The sequence below is a fragment of the Pongo abelii genome, chromosome 3 (assembly GCF_028885655.2).
Source record: "Pongo abelii isolate AG06213 chromosome 3, NHGRI_mPonAbe1-v2.0_pri, whole genome shotgun sequence".
NCBI lineage: Eukaryota > Metazoa > Chordata > Mammalia > Primates > Hominidae > Pongo > Pongo abelii.
In genome coordinates this window covers 153433901-153452947 of record NC_071988.2, presented here as the reverse complement: position 1 = coordinate 153452947, position 19047 = coordinate 153433901, and positions in this window count along the sequence as shown.

Here is a 19047-nt window from a genome sequence, read left to right as displayed (position 1 = left end):
CAATGTTCTCAAAGATATGACAAACTGCAACTCTGCTAAAAAACCTTCAAAGACTTTCCACTGAACTGAACAGAATTAGAATAGATGATTATTTCAGTCATGTGTTGGTATATAACAAAATACCCCAATCACCTATTCTTCCTCCTCTTAAAGTTAATGTATTATTAAAACGTCCAACTTCCTTTTATGAAATATTTCACACATGCCCAAAACTGAAAAATAATTGATACAGCAACATAACAAGAAACAAGATTATAAGAAATTCTACAAGGGATAACTACAGGCTAAAATTGTTTAGCATCCCCTTGTATATTTCTCTATTTTTAAGTACAGGTCTGTGTATAGAATATTTTATACAGCATATGGTAGTGTTTGTATCTTCAAATTTAAATAAGATGTTATTGTTTTCTCTGTATTATTTCAACACATGCTTTATAATCTCACTATTATATTTTTGAGATCCATTCCAGCTGATACTTGGGTATCTGTTTTTGTTTAATTTCTATATGGGACTTCGTTATATATATAATATAAAGCTATCAATTTTCATACGAGGAAATATTGGCATTTTTATACTTACCATTGTAAATGTTAAAAACAAAGCTACAATAAATATTTATGGTCTTCTTGTTTATATATATTAGAATTTTCATAGGATAGACAAAGAACAGGGAAATTTTACAACTTTGGGCACTTTCATCCTTACATTGTCAAGTAGCTTTCCAAAGTCATTGTATGAATTTATCTTCCCACTATATAATTGTTAGAGTTCCTGTTTTCTAATAGCCTCATCAAAGAAGGAAATTTCTCAAGTATTAAGCATTAAAGTAAAAAAAAAAGTCATCGTTTTACAAATTCAATTTTACTGAATAAAATATATTTTATATTTTCTTTAAAAGTGATACAAGATGTCTTTCACATTTGAAATTAATGTGACGTTAGAATACAATTTACAATTTTTCTACATGTTAATCAAATGTATCAGTGCTATTTTATGAATAGATATTCATTTTTCTGGGTGATATGACAATTCATATGTAAAATATCGAAAGTCTTGCATGAATTTTTGAGTTTCCTGTTGTAGTCCAGTGAACAAATTGTTCATCTCTGAGTCAATGCCACACTATCATAATGACTATAATTCATAATGACTATAATTCATAATCAATTCTTATTGAATATCTGCTCAGTGCCAGTATATGAGTTTGCTAGATCTGTTATAACAAATTACCGCAAACGTAAACGTTTAAAGCAACAGAAATATATTCTCTTACAGTTCTGTAGGGTAGAAATCTGAAATCAAGGTGTAGGTAGGCCCACTTTCCTTCTCAAGTTTTTATGGGTGGATCCTACTTTACCTCTTTCAGCTGCTGGTGGTTCAATGCATTCTTTGGTTTGTAGCTGCGTAACTCCAAGCTCTGCTTCCATCCTCAAACAGCCTTCTTCTCTTTTCTGTATCTTCTCCTCTTCTGTCTTTCATAACAACACTTATTGGATTTAGAGTGCACTAGGATCACCCACTATGATGTCATCTCAAGATCCTTATTAATATATACAAAAAAATTAGGTCACATCTACAGTTTCTGTGGGCTAGCATATGGAAAGATATGTGCATATTTATAATATTTTGGGAGGCACCATTGAATCTACTAGAGACAAACATCTACATTTAGGATATTAAAGAAAAAAATCCTTGCCTTTGTAAAGATTACAGTCAGATATAGGATGACACAAAAGAAAGAAAATATAGACAGGTGTTGAAAAGTTATATATTTTGTGAAGAAAATAAAGTAAGGAAGGATACACAGTAATAGTGGTAGATTACAATTTTAATTAATGTATTCAGTAACTAACTTTGTAAAAATAGCATTGAAATAAACACATCAAAATGCTGAGGGGAGAAAAATAATACAGTTTTTTTCTACATCCCAAATTACTTCTGATTGAATGTTTTTACTGGGATCTGTTTCTGGGAGAGACTAAGAGAGTGACTAACTTTGGATAGATTCTGAAGGTAGAGCAAGCAGCAAGACTCTCTGAAAGGTTGGATGTACAATGCATGAAAAAGAAAATAGGATTGACTCTAAGATTTTTGCTCTGAGACAAATTGTCATGTGAGAATGTGCATTTCAAAGTTGAGATGTTTATTAGCTTCTCAAAAGAAGACAATATAAGAAGTTGGATTTAAGAGCCTGGCATTTAGAAGAGAAATAAGAGGTAGAGGTACAAATTTGCAGGTTCTTAGCATAAACAATATTGTAAACCATGGCTCTGTGAGAACTCATCAAGGGAGTGGAGGTGGACACAGAAGTGTTCCAAAGACTAAGAAATAGCATACAAAGACATAAGAAGAAAGCCAAGAGGACATGTGTTCTGGAAGCCAAAGAAAAAAAGCTGCTTTTTTGTTTGTTAGTTTGTTTATGTTTTTTTGTTTTTTAATTAAAGAAAAAGAGACTACTGATAGATCAATAAAATGAGAATAGAAAATTAACCTTTGTATTTTGGAACATGAAAATAATTAGTGATTTGAAAGGAACATTTAATTGAAATGGTCTATACTTTTCAGTATTTTAATTGTAACTCATGCCTCACTTTGTTACCCAGGCTGGACTGGACTCCTGGCCTCACATTTTTAATTAATTAATGCTTATTTAGATTTACCCTTACATTTAACAGGTTTACAGTTGCCACTTGCTTCTCACACTTGTCTTTTTTAGCGTTTTCTTTTTTTCTTTCTTTGTTACTTTAAAAACTGTTGTTCAATGAATCCATGAGTGTGCTTTCTTAAAATTTTGTAGACCCAAAAAGTCTCACTGCTGTGTATGGTATTCTGTCTTGCACTGTATCTTTTGCAACTGGAACTTTGTATGCCATTGCATTATTGTATTAGTTTTTCAGTGAACTAGCTTCTTTTTAAAATATTCACCAAATCAGTGTTCTTTCTAGTTTGGATTTATTTTTATCAATTCTGTTCAGAAATTGTCCAATTCCTAAATGTGAAAATTTTTTTTCTTTAATGACTTATAGAAAATTTCCAGTTATTACCTCTAGATATTGCCTCAATACCATCTTAAATGCACCCAAATTATCTAATATAATAATATTTTTTGTCCATCTTGCGCTATACTGATAACTTTATATCTCTGTGATATATATTTATTATATTAATTTTAATCATCCATATCTCATAGTTTTTTAAATTCAATTACCTTATTTTTATTTTTGGATATCCTTTGCCAAATCTGCTCTTCATTTCTTTTTAAATGTCTTTAGCGTTTATATATGTTCACCACATATTATTAATTTTATAATTTTTTTCAAATTATTCATCTATTTTTACACATACTTTTAATTCTGCTGTTTTACATCTGCTGACTCTTATTGCTGGGTTTTTTTTTTTTGAGACAGAGTCTCACTTTGTTGCCCAAGCTGGGTTGCAATGGCGCAATACCAGCTCACTGCAACTTCCGCTTCCCAGGTTCAAGCAATTCTCCTGTTTCAGCCTCCCAAATAGCTGGGATTATAGGCGCCCGCCACCATGCCTGACTAATTTTTTGTATTTTTAGTAGAGACATGGTTTTGCCATGTTGGGCTGGCTGGGCTCGAACTCCTGACCTCAGGTGATCCACCTGCCTCAGCCTCCGAAATTGTTGGGATTACAAGCATGAGCCACCACACCTAGCATGTATATTATTTTTCATTGTGTATTTTGTAATTTTTGTTTGTGAATTTATTTTTAATACAGTTTTCAATTTAACTTGTTAGTTTCTGTAGTTTCTTTTGCTAGGAAATCCATGGGAAATATTGGAATTGGGCTAATTTGTATTTTATTTCTAATGTTTAAAGTTTCTGAAAAATATTGGCATTATAAAATTCTACTTCAACCCTGAGTAAAGAATAAAGTGCTAGTGACAAATTCCCAGTTGTGTTTTCCTTTCTTAATATTTGAGAGCCACAGCAAATGTTGCATACCCTTTGATGTTAAGCAGAAACTTTTGTCTAGACATCGACTTCAGGCTTTAAAATACGTGGTATCTCCCCCAGATTAAAGGTAACTAGTCCCTGATTTCTATTAAAATATAATTTTTAGAAGCTTAAAATCATAGCTCTCAGACAAATATAAAATGAATAGATTTTAAAGATATTAACTTGAATTAATAAATAACAAATAGATGTTTTAAATGACACAAAGGGAATCTGAGAAATTGGGACATTTAGAAGCAATTTAACAAAATAACATTAAGATTGCTTGGTTAAATAAATAAATATAGATTGATATATAACAGGGTCATAAATCTGTGACGTTATCTGTTCTACTAAGGAGATATATTTGTATCTTTACAGAAAAAAAAAATTCATGGTGCAAAATCCCTTTACTAAATCTGGTAGCTTTAATTATTATTGTATAGCGCTTAAGTATAGGAACTTGAATATAGCCAATATATTCCTAAAAATCTCCTAAATTACTCTCCAAATAAAATGCTTTTTGTACATAATTTTTCTGTTCCCATTAATTATCATTCACAGTTTTGTTTTGATTTTTTCTTTTGTTCCTTCCCCCCGCCTTGGCATTCAGTTAATTCTTCTATTTTCTTTCCCAAACAGGCACGTTATCATTAAATGTAATGGTTGGCTGAATTATAACCACATTTAAATATTGCTCTGTTTTGCTATTTGTTTTTCTTCCTTCCTTCTTTCCTTCCTTTCTTCTTTCTTGCTTTTCTTGGCAAGCTTATGAAGTTTTATTTGTGTAATTGCTACACAAAGAAACTTCATTGTATTTGTATTTGCCCTTCAATTGGATCATAAATGCCTTGGTGGCAATGAATATACATAGCTATTTTTGTATCCTAAGTAGTATATATGTAGGTTTTGAATAAAGGATTGATAAATATTTGTGTTGTGAAATTAAAATAATTACTGATGTCTACATATTGTTTCCAGCTTGCTTCTCTGTTGTTTCCTCTTTAGATATGCTAGATAACCATTTCAATATGATCCTTCTTATGTAAAACCTCATATATTCTCAAACTTATTATGTACGCATTCAACTAACTGTCCATATACAGTACAGTAAAAAATGAGATTGTAATAAGTGAAAATGCATTTATAAGTGTAGGCAAATTTTTAGGCAAGACACCTCATAAAGATCACTTTAGAAATTAGATCAAGTAAAAATAAATCACAAAAAGAAACGTGAATTAGTCATCTTAAACATTGTTTTAGGCAGTAAAACAACATTGAAAAAAGAGGATCTTGTAAAGCCTGATCCTTGATTCCTATAGGATAACTAAGTCAAATCAGATGTTTTAGAGGTAATGGTCACCAGATTGTTTTCTCTTGAGTTTTTTCATATAATAGGTGCAATGGTTCTTGAAATGAAGAATTTTTTTATGGAAATGTGAAATAAAGTACAGAAATTCCTAATGAAAACCTGTCTTTTAAGTGGATCTCTAAACTCTATGAAAGTGCTTATATTATCTTAGTTATTTAGCCATTAGCCTGTCAATCACTAGGAAAGTAAGAGCAATTTACAAAGCATCTACCACTGTGCTAGTACTTGCTCACACGTTCTCGTCCACCTAAGGGAATATTCAAAGCATCTTAATAGTTGCTACTAATTCACATAATTTAATTAATAGAATAGCAAATACATTCTCATGTTATTTCACATTTTTAACACACACAAGATATAGCTATTTTATAGTGATTAGGTTTAGTAAAAATAACACTGATAAAACTCAACTGTTAGCATGTACAGTTTTAGGCTATATATTTTTTCAAAATAACAAAATATAATTTTTTTAGACTCAACTTGAAATTTTGTAAAAAATAAAGTTTCAGAAATAGTAAACTATCACAGAACAAGAAGCATAATAGAAAGGAGAAATTGTTTTGATATAAAAAATACTATAAATAAAAGGGCTAAATGTTTGTTAATATTCATATACTGATACCAAATATTAGATGCCTTGAGTCACTAAATTAAATTGTCCCTAAATATTACATTTATTATTTAAAATGTTGCTTACAAACCTCAACAGATATTTTTGCCAACTTATAGATGGGAGAATTTAAAAAGATGTTGATGTTTTTAAAAATAGCTTTTAGAAAAACAACAAAGTGATTTTATGTCTGGAAGTGAAGACCCTTGGAGGAATTTTTCTCATGGACTGTCAAAATATATACCCAAACCATAAGTGGATGTCTGAGTAATAATTCATTTACTTTTATTTGATTTTTCAGGTTTTATTTTTCAAAACAAGAGTCAGAATAAGTGATGTCTTTTAGTTGGACTTGTTTCTATTGTTTATTAACATATCCAAGGGACACGTAGAGTGAATTGGCAGAATATAATCATATTATCAAATAATTATTAGTTTAGTCAGTTTCATAAACCTAGATAATCAAATGAAAATACACAATAATATAATTATGTCATAATTTTTGTCAAAATTTTAAAATTAATGAATTAAATCCAGCTACCAAAGATAAGGGTTTATGAAAAGTAGATACAATATTAGAGTGGAGGTTGTAATGAAAACTCAGAATGGGCTATAGTATTAAAAAAATAATAAAGACCTCCAGTGTTTTTTTCTCAAAATGGCAGATTAGAGTCACTGTTAGCATGCCTCTCCTATTTGGAAAGACAGAATTGTGTGTGGAGATTCACACTGTAAATTTTTTCCAAGAAGCAACACAGAAAATTAACAGGAAAACTGAAAGAAAGCACAGACTTTTTGAAAGAAGTGTCAGGTTGCTGCCTACATCATGAGCCAGGAGGAAAACTATAAGTCCCCAGAATGTCGGATAGGGATAAACTGCCTCTAGGACATATACTCCTACTGGGGAACCAAGCAATCCAGGTCACAGGGAAAGGCCTTAATCCCACCCAGTGATGGACCTGATTTAGTGAGCAGTGGGGCATATATGAGAAGTAGCAGCATGGGGACGGGCTTAGTGTGCATGCCCAGCAGGACAGAGGAAAGCCATCCCTGATCCTACCTCATAGGGGACCTCACAGAAGTCAGCCAGGTAACTCAGACAGTGGCCACAGGTTGAGAGAAGCTCTAACTGAGATTCATGATATAATCTCTAGTGGAGACAAACCCCCTTGGCCAGAACCATGGGGCAGATGGGAAATGTGCCGCAGCCATAGGTGCAAGAGCTGGGTGCCCCTGCTTCATGGGCCGACTAGGAGAGGCGTGACCTGGAAGCCATGATTGCAGTCTCTTCTGGGAAGTCTTATGGCCTTGGGCAGTGTTGAGTTCTGAGTGTTGACTGCTTGGAACCAAGCTGCTGTGAGTGGGACGCTGCAGGTGTAAGACCTGCTTTGCCAAGTGTGTGGGAGCTGAGTGGGGCTAACTGCTGCCTGCTGCTCCCTATTCCTCATACAGATGCTTATCTGCAGCAGAGGCAGCTGTGGCACTCCCTGCAACATTACTCCTACAGCCAGAGGACCACTATCTGATCCCCACTGGGGACACTGCTTTTGCCCACACATGGCAGACAAAAGAGAGACAGAATGTGAACTTGCCTGATCCAGCCCCCAACTGGCTTTGCCCCTCCATCTGCCCTGGTAGCTTAACACAAAGAATAGAAAATTTTGAGAACTCAATGGCCCTGCCCATTGCTTGAGTCATCAGATTACCTCCCCTGGGTAACATAAGGCAAGCACAAATCCCACTGCTACCAGCTGGTGCTCTTTTTCAAGTGCCACCTTGTGGCTGGAGGCCTACTGACACAATCCATTACAGCATCTGCAGGCACAATAACAGTGCACAGGAAAGAGAAAACTTGTGTGTGACCTAAGCTATCACCTTTGCCTATATAACCTTGGCTAACTAGGAGGTCCTGAGTCTGTCCATGTGACCAGTTCATTACTACTACAGGTAGAATTACAGAAAAACCAATGCACCAAGACTACTTATAATCAAGAAATCTCACAGAGTCTATGTCTTTACCCTGTCACCCCCATCAGAGCTGTTGTTGCTACTCACTGCTGAGTCTTGAGAACAGGTCACATCACTGGGCTCCTTGTAGACATTCCCCAGCACCACCCTGGAGTGTGGCAGCCCCACTAGGTGGCTAGAGCCAGAGAAGTAGCAGCATTCATACTAGTCTGGCCCTCAGGGACTTCTACTCTTAGGATAAGGGGGAGTGCACATCAGTGGCACACCCCATGGAGAAAAGAATCTAGATGGCAGGCCCTAAGTCCAGAACTTCCCAACTGTGGAAAGTTTCTTTCAGTAGAGGCACAGGTACAGTGCTGGACTTCGGAAAATCTGCAGAAGGATCTTGAGGAAAGAGACTTTCCTCCCTCATTCACCACAGCAGACACAGCTGGTGCTTCTTGTATGGGAGTTTGGCATGGGTAGACCTGTAGGTAGCCTTTCTGGAACACTTCAAGTTAACTGCGTCCCCAGAGGAGGAGTCCCCTCCAGATTCAGATTTGCATAAGGCATAGAATCACAATCTCTCTCTACTTGGAACATCAGAATTCCTGCAAATAAAAAGGGCCTGCTAATCTGAATAGCCAGAACAGCATTTAGGAGTGTGACCTGCTTTCCTGGTGGCCTGGTAAGGGATCTGAAGTGGCATCCTCCCTTCCCCGTGAAAAGACCTCAGTGCATTTCACTAAGAGCTCCCACAGATGCCTCAGTCAAGGCTTGGACTTCTGCCCACCATTGGGTATTGCATTTACCAATCTGCTGGTTTTCACTCATGGACACCTCCCCTACTGGCCTGAAATCTGAGTTATTCAACAAGGTAAAGAAAACACTGGGAGAAAAAAAAAAAAGGCAAAAAGGTGCACACCACTTGGGAACTAAATAAGCTTGATGAGACCTCTGCCATTGCTACCCCACAGGAAACAGTGAACCTCCACACACACACTGAGCATAATGTTACCACAACTAGCATCTGAGAAAGCCAATATACAAGGACTTTAAATAACCAGGGAACTTATACAGAGTCTTCACCCCTGAATGCACCCAAAGCTGAATTAGGTTACGATAAACTATAAACATGAAAGCCACATCCTCAAGGTGAAAAAAAAAAGTGAAAAATCACAGTCAAATCAAAAAATAAATTCAAAAATAATTAGAAGATATAGTCTCAAAAGTAATTAGAAGATATACTCTACCCAAATCAGAAGAAACCAGAAAAATAATTCTGGCAATAGGACAAAATAGGGTTCTGTAACACCTCAAAAAGAACACACTAAGTCCCCAGCAGTGGATCCCAACCAAGATGAAATCTTTGAAATGCCAGAAAAAGAATTCAAAGAAATAAGCAAAGTCTCTTAGACATATATGATTATGTAAAATGGCCAAATATAGCAACTGTTGTTCCTGAGGGAGAAGAAACAGCAAAACCTTTTGAATATTTATTTGAGGGCATAATTGAAGAAAACTTTTCTAGCCTTGCTAGATATTTAGATGTCCAAATACAAGAAACTCAATGAGCTCTGGGGAAATTCATTGCAAAACTGACATTACAAAGCCATATAGTCATCAGGCTATCTAAAGTCAACATGAAGGAATGAATTCTAAGAACAGTGAGACAAAAGCATCAAGTAACCTATAAAGGAAAACCTATTAGACTAACAGCAGACTTCTCAGCAGAAACCTTACAAGCCAGAAGTTTACTCTATCTTTAGGCTTATCTTTAATATCCTTAGACAAATAACTGTTAGTCAAAAATTTTGTATCCAGCAAAACTGAGTCTCATAAATGAAAGAGAAATAATGCCTTCCTCAGACAGGCAAATGCTGAGGGAATCTGTCACTATCAGACTAGTCCTACAAGAAATGCTAAATCTTGAAACAAAAGGTTGAGCTGCATCAGAATAGACCTCTTGAAAGCATAAAACTTATAGGGCCTATAAAGCAATAACAAAGTGAAAAAATAAAAAAACCTAAAATTTCTAGGTAACAACATACTGACTGGAATTCCACTTCACATCTCATAATTGACATTGACTGTAAATGGCCTATATATTCCACTTAAAAGATACAGAATGGCAGAGTTGATTTAAAAAAATCACAAACCAAATATCTGCTGTCTTCAAGAAGCTCACCTAACATACAAAGATTCTCATAGACTCATGGTAAGGGGTGGAGAAAGATATTCAATGCAAATGGAAACCAAAAGCAAGCAGGTGTAGTTATATCAGATAAAGTAGACTTTAAAGCAACAATAGTAAAAAAAAAAAAAAAAAAAAAAAAACAAAGTCATTACATAATAATTAAATAATTAATTCAACAAAATATAATAATTCTACATATGTATGCACATAACACTGGAGCTCCTACATTTATAAAACAATTACTACTAGACCTAAGAAAAGGAATAGACAGCAACACAATAATAGTGAGGAACTTTAACACTTCACTGACAGCACTAGGCAGATCACTGAAGCAGGAAGTCAACAACAACAACAAAAAAACACTGGACTTAAGTTGCAGTCCAGAAGAAATGGACCTAACAGATGTTTACAGAACATGGTACCCACAAACTGCAGAATTCACATTCTTCTCATCAACACGTAGAACAGCCTCTAAGATAGACCATAGGATAGGCCACAAAAACAGATCTCAATAAATTTTAAAAAGTCAAAATTATATAAAGTATCTTCTCAGGTCACAGTGAAATAAAACTAGAAATGAGCTCCAAAAGGAACCCATAAAACTATATAATTACCTGGAAATTGAACAATCTGCTTCTTAATGATTATTGGGTTAACAATGAAATAAAGAAAGAAATTTAAAAATTCTTTAAATGGATGATTATAGTGACACAAGTTATCAAAACCTCTGGGACACAGCAAAAACAATGCTAAAAGGAAAGTTTCTAGCACTGAACACCTACATAAAAAAGTCTGAAAGATTACAAATTGACAACATAATGTCATACCTCAAGAAACTATAGAAACAACAAATCAAACTTAAAGCCAGGAGAAGAAAAGAAAGATTAAAGCAGAACTAAATGAAATTGAAATAAAAATACAAAAGATTAATGAAACAAAAAGTTGGTTATTTGAAAATAGAAATAAAATAGATCATTAGCTAGAACAATTAAGAAGATAGAAGTTTAAATTAGCTCAGTTAGAAATGAAAATGGAAACATTTTAACCAATATCACGGAAATATAAAAGATCATTTGAGACTACTATGTAACCTCTATGCACATAAAAATAAAAGTAAAGAAAATAGATAGATTCCAGGAAACACAACCCTACTAGCTTAAACCAGGAAGAAATAGGTATCCTTACAGACCAATAAAAAGCAGTGAGATTGTATAAGTAAGAAAAAAGAAAATTGCCAACTAAAAAACCCAGACAGATTCACAGCCAAATTCTATCAGATATTCAAAGAAGAACTGGTACCAGGCCTACTGAAACTATTCTAAAAGATTGAGAAAAAGGCAATCCTCCTTAACTCATTCTATGAAGCCAGTATCACCCTGATACCAAAACCAGAAAAAGGCATATCATAAAAAAAGAAAACTACAAATGAATATCTCTGTTAAAGACATATGCAAAAATTCTTAACAGATACTGGCAAATCAAATCCAAAAGCATATCAAAAAGACAATTCACTATAATCAAGTGAGTCTCATCCCAGGGATGCAAGGATGACTCAACATACACAAGGTAATAAATGTGATGTATTTCATAAACAGAATTAAAAACAAAAAACATACAATCATCTCAATAGATGCATAAAAACATTCAGTAAAATCCAGCATTGCTTTATGATAAAAACCCTAAACAAACTAGACATAGAATAAACATATCTCAAAATAATAAAATCTATATATGACAAACCCATGGCCAACATCATATTGAATGGGGAAAAGTTGAAAGTATTCCCACTGATGGCTGGAACAAGATAAGGATGCCCATTTTCACCACTTCTACTTAACATAGTACTGGAAGTCCTACCCAGAGCAATCAAGCAAGAGGAAGAAATAAAGGGCATCCAAACTGGAAAAGAGGAAGTCAAATTATCTCTGTTTGCTGATGATCTAAGCATATACTTAGATAAGCCTAAGAATTCCACCAAAAGACTCTTCTATTTGAGGAATGAATTCATAAAATCTTAGGTTACAAAATGAATGTACACAAATTAGTACTACTGCATAGCACCAACAATGATCAAGCTGAGAATCAAATCAAGAACTCAATTTCTTTTACAATAGCAGCAGAAAAAAAATTGAAATACACTTAACCAAATAAGTGAAAGATCTCCATAAGGAGAGCTACAAAAACTGCTGAAATAAATTAGAGATGATATAAACAAATGGAAATACATCCCATGCTCATGGATAGGAAGAATCATATTTGTGAAAATGACCTTACTGCCAAAAGCAATCTACAGATTCAATGCAATTCCTATCAAAATACTGACATCATTTTTCATAGGATTAGAGAAAGCGATTCTAAATTCTTATGAAACCAGAAATGAGCTTGAATAAAAAAAGCAACTCTAAGCAAAAAGAACAAATCTGGAGGCATAGTGTTAAGAGACCTCAAGTTATAATACAAGGTTTTAGTAATCAAAACAGCACACATGGTACTGGTATAAAGGTAGATAAATAAACCAAAGGAAAGGAATAGAGAAACCAGAAATAAAGCCAAATACATACAACCAACTGATCTTCCACAAAGCATTCAAAAACCTAAATAGGAAAGGACACCCTATTCAATAAATGATGCAGGGAAAACAGGATAGCCACATGTAGAAGAATGAAACTGGATCACTCTTTCTCACCATGCACAAAAATTAGAAGATGGATCAGACTTAAATATAAGACCCAAAACCATAAAAATTCTAGAATAAAAACTAAGAAAAACACATCTGGACATTTACCTAAGCCAAAACTTTATGGCTAAGACTCCAAAAGTAAATGCAACAAAAACAAAAATAAATAAAAAGGACATAAGTAAATTAAAATCTCTCACAGCAAAAGAAATAATCATCAGAGTAAACAGATAACTCAGAGAATGGAAGAAAATATTTACAAAATATGCATCCAGCAAATAATTAATATCTTAATATCTAGAATTAACAAGGAAAACAAATCAGCAAGAAAAAATAATCCCATCAGAAAGTGAAAAAAAAAATGACATGAATAGACATTTCTCAAAAGAAGATATACAAATGACCAACAAACATATAAAAAATTCTCAACATCACTAATCATCAGAGAAATGCAAATTAAAACCACAATGAGATACCATTTTTTCCCAGCCAGAATGCGCATTATTAAAAAGTCAAAAAAAAATAGATTTTGGCATGAATTTGGTGAAAAGAGCATGCTTATGCATTGCTGGTGGGAATGTAAATTGGTACATCCTTTATGTAAAGCATTATGGAGATTTTTGAAATAACTAAAAGTAGATCTACCATTCAGTCCATCAATCCCACTACTGGTTATCTACTCAAACTAAAAAAAAGTCATTGTATCAAAAATACACCTGCATGTATATGTTTATTGCAGTATAATTCACAATTACAAAGATATAGAACCAATCTACGTGCTCCTCAACCAATGAGTGGATAAAGAAATGTGGTAAACATACACTATGACATACTACTCAGCCCTAAAAAGAATGAAATAATGTCATTTGCAGCAACTCCAACTGGAGCTGGAGGCCATTATTCTAAGTGAAGTAACTCAGGAATGGAAAACCAAATACCATATATTCTCACTTGTAAGTGGTAGCTAAGCCATGGGTATGCATACAGAGTGGTATAATGGACATTGGAGACCATTAAGGGTGAGAGTAGGAGGTGGGTGAGGGATAAAACACTACATATTGGGTACAATGTACACTACTTGGGTGGCAAGGGCACCAAAATCTCAGACTTTACCACTCTGTAACCAAAAACCACTTGTTCCCCAAAAGCTATTGTGTAATATATGTATATTACGTATGTCTAAGTATAGTCATAGACATCCAGGATATTTTTTTAATCCTTAGAAAACCATATGATTTAAGAGAACTTAAAGTTATTAAAAATATATTATTATTTTAATTCTCCATCTCCCCTGGTAGTATGCTATGCAAATAACAATGAGGAGATATTAAAGGTCCCTGGGTTTCTCATGGATTCTCTCAAAAGCACTAGCTTCTTGAGACTCTTCACACACTGAGAGAATTAGATCTGTAGCCCTTTGTCCAGTTAATTTCTCTGATTTGAAACAATAGAAAAACTTATTTTACCTCTCTAAGAGGGTCAAATTTTTAAAATCCTTAGATTACTGGGATGCTAGGTTAAATCCTAGGGTAAGAGGAAGAGTAGGTTTTGGCATTCATATGTCAAAAGATTTGATGTTCCAGAATTCGGAGACAGCTATAGGTCATAAAAACTTTGAGACACAGGGTTATTTGGCTCCAGGAGAGATTTTACAACATTCCAAAAGGTTGGAATAAAGAAGATATCTTCTTAGAAGGACAGAAAAACAGCTGTTTCCATCCTATTATAAGTAGAAAAAGAAAGACAAGGAAAAAAAAAAACATTGTTCTTAATGTCTTGCTTTTAGAGTCTGGCCTCTCACTAGGATGATCTGGATCTCTTTATATTGTCCAAAGATAAGAACTGGGAAAGGGAGCAGCCAACACACATTATTAAGAAATCTGTTTCTGACTGAGAACACTGTGTGGACATTTAAAATAAAATTAATAAATTTGAGCCCAGGAGTTTGAGGCTGCCATGAGCTACGATGGCATCACTACACTCTAGTGTGGGTAACTAAGTGAGAACCAGTTTCTAAATAAATAAACAAATAAATACATATATAGTAAAATGAATAAGATGAGTATTAAAAGCCCAAAAACAGATTCTCAAATTTTGTTGAATACGTGAATGGATGAATAAATATGAAATGTAGATGGAGACATTAGGAAGAAGTTAGCTTCCATTGAAAAATATATACAAATCAAATTCCATATAATTAAATATGTAGAATATAGCTTGTTTACAACAATAAAAAATAATGTTTTCTGTCAGAGAAAATTAAGAAAAATCAATTTAAACTCAATTTTTATAGAAAGAAAGATTACTATCTATTCAGCAGTGCTTGAAAAGGAGGTCATAGAGAATTAATTCCAATATAAACCTGACATGAATAGCAATGCAAAAAATTTGGAGTCAATGTAAAATATTATGTGATGGTGTGAATAAATAATGAAATAGTTGTTCATAAGATAAATTGTTGAAATAATTTGAAATCATTTTTGAATAATTATTAAAATAATTAAATAAATTGTTCACGAAAAATTACTTGTCTTGAGTAATTTTACTACAATTTCATTATTTTATGTTGGCAAGAGAAGAAATATTTTGAAAAACATTAATAAAGTTTACTTAAAAAGGAGTATGATCCTCTTTCAGATGCAAAATACAAGATGGGGGATGGAGCAAGTCTACCTTCCTTAAAAAGGTAGCTGAAGTCATCAGGAATTGTTTGTGTCATGCTACCGACCTATACTGAAGAATAATGAATGAAACAGACTTATGAACTCATCAGATATATTTACACTAAGTATACTGGTTAGAAAGTTCTCCTCATGTAATTTCTTCTTCCTGAACATTCTCGAAAAATATAATCTCAGGTCTAGATAATTGAAATAAAAGTGCATCCCTGAAACAAATTATTTAGCTCTTACTTTTTATAAATACTCTAATTGCTAAACTTATCAGGATCATGACCTACTTTGTATAGACAAATTAAATTCTAATTCTCCAGATCACAATATATAGGCTTTAAGTCACCATAATATTTTCCCATTTGCTTCATTTCTGCCTTTCTTTGAGGTCTCTACCTTTTGTAACTGGTTTTTAATTTGTAAAATATTTACTTAATATTAGTTGATTTATAATGAATTAGTTTAGACTAGAATGGCATCTGAATACTTGTTGAAAATAATCACTTTTAGACTTAGAATACATTGGTAGCTACTTCATTTTCTCTGTCTCTTTCTGAAAAGAGTTAGCCAGCTTGCTTTAGGCAGACAGTAAGGGAAGGGTCCCCCAGAGAACCTCCTACCTGCTCCACAAGTGTTTATACCAGATGTTTTGTGCAGGTAAGGGTACTTGCTCCGGGGGCTTGCCTAAACATGCCCGCAGTGGAAAATTTTGTTTCTTAACATATGGGCAGTAAGAAAAATAAATCAATATGGAATGTCTCAGACTAAGGGTCTGCATGCGCTCTGGAAGGATGCTGTGGAGCCAACAGGAATTCATGCCTTATACAAACAGGGAACTCAGCCCCATCAGCTTATATAAAAATGACCTTGTATTCACCTGTGAAGAGGGCAACCAGGAACCCACTTTCAGGACTCCTCTCTTTGCTGAGAGCTTTCCTTTAACTTAAATTCTATACAATTCAGAACAATGTGATCTCCGTCCGTTTTTAGAGACATGTCCCTTACCCCAACCTCCAGTGGCCACAGGTGCACATGTGAGACAAATGGGAGAGTGGCAGCTCCCAATCTCCCTCCCCTCCAGGCTGGGGCATATAGCCCAGGGGCCCCACTAGGCTAGGTGGCCAGCATTTCCTGCTCACTCTTCCCTCTCCCCATGCACCCACAGTGTCTTTCCTCCCCTGGCTGAGCCAGAAAGGAGGAGACAGCAATTAAAATTTTCTCTCCCTGTTGGAGGAACTTATTTGCATAAGAATAAAAGGTTTCTCCTCCAGGCATCTTCCCCACCCTTCACTTAAGCTGTTTTATTTTATTTTTTTTCTTTTCTCCACTTTGTAAGGAGTTAACTTTAATGAGAGAGTTTTTTGTTTTGTTTTGTTTTATTTATTTTTTTTATTTATTAGGCCAGGACCCCAATTCACAAGATAGCCTTTTCTCTCCCTTGTTTAAGGAAGACCCAGCTCCAAAGCTTTAGGTTAGCATGACTAATTTCTGCCGATTAGGCCCCCTTCCATCTCGTGGATAGAGGTCATTCTAGTATCCATGGCATACATGAAATCTAAGGAACTCAAAGGTTATCGACAACAGTGGGACAAGCAGCGCATGGGTAATGGTGGATAACTCCCACCCTGTAGGCCCCCTGTTAACATAGGTGAAGGCTGCATTGACACCCATGGGTGGTAACCTGCCAAGATCACCAGGACTCAGGGATATAAGAACAGAAGAAAGAAAGAGGACACTCTTCTCCTCTCCCTCATGTACCCCAGGTATTTACTAGGAAAAAGAAGAAACTAGGGATGCCTTGTTCCCCTATTCTTAGGTGGGTAACCAATCATCTGCAGCCCATATTTCTCTTGAATGCCTCCTGAATCACTAGGACTTCTCTGAAAAAAAACACCTCCTCTCTCCTTTTTCCTCCTCTGTCCTTTCTTTGTGGTGGGTTATTGTGTCGCTGTACCACAGGACACTCCCTTTGGATGCATCCCTTAAACTGGGAAAATTTAATTTCCCCAAACCTTAAACTGCTTGGCTCAAAACTGAGCATGAAAAAGGGCAATGCAGAAGCCTGGTATGCCAGCAAAAGGATAAAATTTCTTACTAGGGCTGGGCGCAGTGGCTCACGCCTGTAATCCCAGCATTTTGGGAGGCCAAGGCGGGCAGATCACCAGGTCGGGAGATGGAGACCTTCCTGGCTAACGCAGTGAAGTCCCGTCTCTACTAAAATTAACAACAACAACAACAACAAATTAGCAGGTGTGGTGGCGGGCATCTGTAGTCCCAGCTACTCGGGAGGCTGAGGCAGGAGAATGGCAGGAACCTAGGAGATGGAGCTTGCAGTGAGCCGAGATCACACCACTGCATTCCAGCCTGGGGACAGACTTCTGGCCTCCCTCTCCCTGTGCAAACCAGTTGAATAAATGATAAAGTCTCTGTTTAAATCACTGTTTATATCCTCTCTGAAGTTCTGATAAATAGAAAAAAGGGATTTATGAGGCTAGTCTTAAGCTGTAGCCAATGTAGTGTGCTTTGTGTGTCTTTCTGTATAGTTCTGTCATAAAGAGGGGTACCTTAGGATAGAATGTGGGCCTAGGACCCCAAAAGTTTGCTGATCAAGCCAGCCTGGCAAACTGGTCAGTAACAAACCTTGCTGCAGTTCTTCATCTTGTTTTATGTTCTTAGGAGCTTGACCTTGTAACCATTTGATAATACTTTCTTTTGGCCTCTGCCATTTTACAATGGTGGCCTGGGTTTAATCCTGGCTTAGGGAATGAGTATATTTTGGCTAATATCTGTGTGACTTTTACAATTTGCTGATTCTCTTCCCCTCTATAAACAACTTCTAGCTTCCTTTCTTAAATCTTCCTTTGTCTGAACCAAGTTTAAAGATCCTAGATTCTTTAAAAACTGCTTACCACCTCTATGAAAATAACTTTTACCCTTACAGTTAAGTCATAACCTTAGTTGAGGCTTGTTGGTTTCACTTGTGAGGTTATTTTTAATAAAGTTCAAAAGCCAGAAATATTGCCTGCTTGGCATGGCTAAAGTCAGGTAATAGATTTGAAACGATTTTCTTAGAGCACAGCTAAATTAAAATGGATATCCAAGTTATAGGTATATTTAAAGGCCTTTATATTTTTTCTGCATGGATCTTGTTTTTCTGGAAAAAGTTTCTTTCTCTGTTGAATGATTTTTTTTTCTCATTTTGTCTTGTCATTCAGTGCATACATTAGAGGCTCTAAGATAACTTCTGATAGCCTGGGGCTCCTGGGAAAAACAGAGAAGGTGACGCAGACCCCATTTTGGGGAAAAAAAACACCCTCTGTTTTCCTCATGAAACCCCAGAAATTAAAAGTGGATAGATACTTCTCAAAATCTATCTCTGTCTTCCAGCTATGCCTGTTTATTAGGCCCTGGAAACTGTATGCTGTCTTAGGCCCTGCTCTTGAAGGGCTTCTCCCAGAGGCCAATAGTCTATTCAGAAGATTGGCAAATGAAAAATCTTACAAGTACTGAATTTTCTTTTGTTCATCTGTGTAATTTTATATTTCTTATGGACGTGATGTTTATACAAAAAAGCTCTAGGAAAATAAGCACTTAGATCAAATATTTTTT